We start from the raw sequence: 3,749 nt of genomic DNA on the forward strand, positions 1-3,749 counted from the left end.
AAAGATTTGGATTTAAAATGTGTCTTCCAACTTGAAGTGATTTAATTGAGAAAAATCCCTCATAGTTATTCTCAAAAGTTTGAGTTCTAGTTAATTCAAGTTGTAGTCAAGTTGGCAACCAAGAATAGACATTACATCTGCAAATCCTATTAGCTATTTTCTCGTACTCAAAAACCTTGACCTTCTTGTTGTTGTTCCTTAACATGCATACTCCTGCCTAAACATTTTTCCATATGCTACTTTTCCTGCCTATAAATACTCAACTCCAGATATTTTTTTATACCTTTCTTTCATTTCTTTCAGGTCTTCCTCTAGTTAAGTCCTATAGGAGACACTCTCTGACTACCAAAATTAAAAAGCAATTCTTTTCTTTCTCGTTTTCTTTTCTTTCTTGATATATGAAATACTATTTACTTATTATCATCTCCCCAACTAGAATATCAATTCATGAAAGCCAACTTTAGTTCCTGACTATATCTTGTGCCCCTAAAAACAATGCCTGGCACATAGTAAATATTGAGCACTTAGTATTGAATTAATTACTTCTTTTGTCTTCCTTTTTCTCTACTGACTCTGCTTCTTATTGTGTGGAATAAAAAACTCTGAGAAAGTAACTACTTTCAATAACTGATCGCCATTCAATAATGAATATCTCTCTGGGTCAGGTAACCCAGGAGGTAGGTACCCAGCTAAAAGTCTTGGATACAACACCAATTCCTGGACCCTGTCTCTTACGGCCAGAATACTAGAGTCACATAGCATAAAATATGAAACCTTATATTCAAGGAATCACTTTTGCTATGAAGTTTAGATAACAAAGTAGTGAATTTTTTTTATTCCTCTCATGTAAAGATAATAAAGTATATCTTTCAATTTGGTTCTATTGTCTTCTTCCCACTAAGATCATATTGTTCAAGTCAATTACTGAAAGAACAAATAGAATCAGACTCCAAGAAAAATCCTTTCTTCTTTCCAGTAAAATATTTTTTTCATATCACTCTTAATCTAATCATATTTCTAACCTCATACCAACCACATCTTAGTTTTATAAGGGATAATTTTCTAACCTGTACATTCATATGCTAACATACGTTATAGACTACTTTTCTAAATTTTTCTTTCTTTTTTTTTTTTTTTTTTTTTGGAGGCAGTACTGCAACTTTATTTGACATTCAGCAGGTTAGTTCTCATCCACATTGACCGTCTGCAGATTTTTGAATGTGGTAACAGGCACGTAAGTTACCAATGTGTAGAGCTTGTTTGGTGAATCCTCATCTTCATTACGTTTTCTGGACAAACGTACTCTGATGCGATATGGAACATTCCTTATTCCCTTGGCCCAGACGGCTTTATTGAGCTTGGTGTCAATGCGCACATCTGGAGTCCCCATTTCCTTCGTGGCAAACTTTCGAATTTCTTTGAGTGCCCGAGGAGCACGCTTCTTGAAGCCCACTCCATGGATGCGCTTGTGAATGTTGATGGTGTATTCTCGGGTCACCACTTCGTTGATGGCAGAACGGCCCTTCTTCTTCTCGCCACCCTTCTTTGCGGGAGCCATTCTGCCGGGCCCAAGTTGAAAAGGAAGGGCACAAGGAATTGTGGGATGGAAAGTCTCTAAATTTTTCATTTTATTAAAGAATTATATTGAATTCCTCACCTAAGTGTAAAAAAATTATTATTCAATTTAAGACAAAAATACTATGATGATTTTAGGAATAAATTGAAGTATAATAGCCTTTACAAAAATCCCTCAAATAATATTACTTATAGGACTATTGCTAGCCTATTTATGTAATTACTCACTGTGTGCAAAATGTGAGATTCAACTGAGAATCATTTTTAAGTGCCTATTAATGGTATGGTATCATGCAGAGTTCTTGGGTCACAAATACACATTTCTTAGTATAGAAAGCTTTTGTTTCTGACAAATTTTATCCTTCCTAATTGTAGTGGTTTGAACAGGAAAGGTCCCCAATAATCTTGGGCATTTGTACATGTGGTACTGTCAGTTTGCGTTCTCTCTCTCTCTCTCTGTCTCTCTCTCTCTGTCTCTCTCTCTGTCTCTGTCTCTCTGTCTCTCTCTCTGTCTCTCTCTCTCTCTCTCTCCCTCCCTCCCTCCCTCCCTCTCTGCCCCTCCCTCCTTTCTTTCTTCCCTCCCTCCCTTCCTCCCTCCTTCCCTCCCTCCCTCCTTCTCTCTGCTTCATCTGCTTCATGATGGTGGTTGGGATATGAGCTCTCAGTTTCCTGCTCCTGCTGCCATGGATCCTTTCTCCCCTTGAACCATAAGCCAAATAAACTCTCTGTCCCATCAATTGGTCGTAGTGTTTTATCACAATGACAGAAAAGTAATTAATATACAAATATTTTGTTATATGTTTCTTAAAATAATTACATTGTCAATATATAGCTTATAAGCAGGAATTAATAAAAACTACCCAGACGTTTTTACTATGAAGCATTTGATTACAGGTGCATAGTAAGTATTAAATATATGATAAAATTATACTATTTAGAAAGGGAATTCAAGTGAATGTGCTATGGGATCAGTGCAAGTTTAGTCAAGAAAAATACATTTTCTTCTTTAATCTATTTAACTTGCTCAACAAATTGTATTTTTTAATTTTCTTTTTCTACAGCTATCTCACATAAATTTTTAAGTTTTTAACCTTATTTTTATTTTATGTGTATGGATGTTTTGCATGCATGTATATCTGTGCACCGTATGTGTATAATGCCTGTGGGGACCAGAACAGAACATCAGGTTCCCAGACAGTTGTTCACCCCCATGTGGATGCTAGAAATCAAACTTGGGTCCTTTGGAAGAGCAGGCAGTGCTCTTAACTGCTGAGATATCTCTCCAGCTTCCACATAATATTTATTAACAGTCAGTAGTACTAAAATAGAATACATATTTTGGCAATACTATTTATATAGAGTTAACCAGAAAGGTAAAAACACTTAACTGAAGACTTCATAAATCTCTTTGACATTCATTCAAAAGGCAAAATATTTTTATTCATAAATGGAACAAAAGTCCTAATTTTAATCTGAAAAGCAATATTCTTTCTTTATAAATATTACTTGAAAAAAAAGTTCACTTCACTAGCTTTAAAATTATTTCCCTAGCCAGTTTTAATATCCCCTATAATATAGCCACAATACATTATATTACCATCTGCACTAAATGCTATCCTCCCACTCTGCTGTGTTATTCTTACACCTAATCCTCTTTGTAACCCTTACACCTCCCACACTATCTATCCTAACTTCATAATTGTCAAAAAGGAAATGATCGTTCCATCTCACATACCATCATTTTCATCAAATTCTCTCATTCCGGTGATGTGGCCTTTAATTTCAGCCAGCTGACTGCCGAAGTCACGTCTTCTCATACCATCAGTGGGATGCCATTGATAATCTCTCCCAAACAGATGATTGCTATGTTTTGCTTTGATTCTTAGACATACTGAACACATATTTAGCATTCCAGTGAGGATATTAGACATACTCATGTGTCCATGATATTTTTATCTTCTGCAATGACACTGCAAAGACAAAATATCAAAAACTCTAAAAAATATCAAAACTTCAGATGGGAAATATACTAATAGAAAGAAAGGTGTTGGGCTCAAGTGTTGCAACCAATTAATGGAACCAAAAGCAAAACTCTTCAAGATCACAGACTATAACACAACAGTGGGCAAAGGGCTCAACACTTCTTCAATGTTAGAGTAGGAAGCTATGTACAC

The 3,749-nt window shown here is 35.5% G+C and overlaps 1 pseudogene; it reads right to left on the bottom strand.

Annotated features, from left to right (window-relative positions):
* Positions 1-1,132: 1,132 nt before the first annotated feature.
* On the bottom strand, positions 1,133-1,592 carry LOC114622799 (annotated as a pseudogene).
* Between the last annotated feature and the right edge of the window lie 2,157 nt (positions 1,593-3,749).

Source organism: Grammomys surdaster, unplaced genomic scaffold (genome assembly GCF_004785775.1).
Source record: "Grammomys surdaster isolate TR1022 unplaced genomic scaffold, NIH_TR_1.0 191, whole genome shotgun sequence".
In the NCBI taxonomy this organism is placed as follows: domain Eukaryota; kingdom Metazoa; phylum Chordata; class Mammalia; order Rodentia; family Muridae; genus Grammomys; species Grammomys surdaster.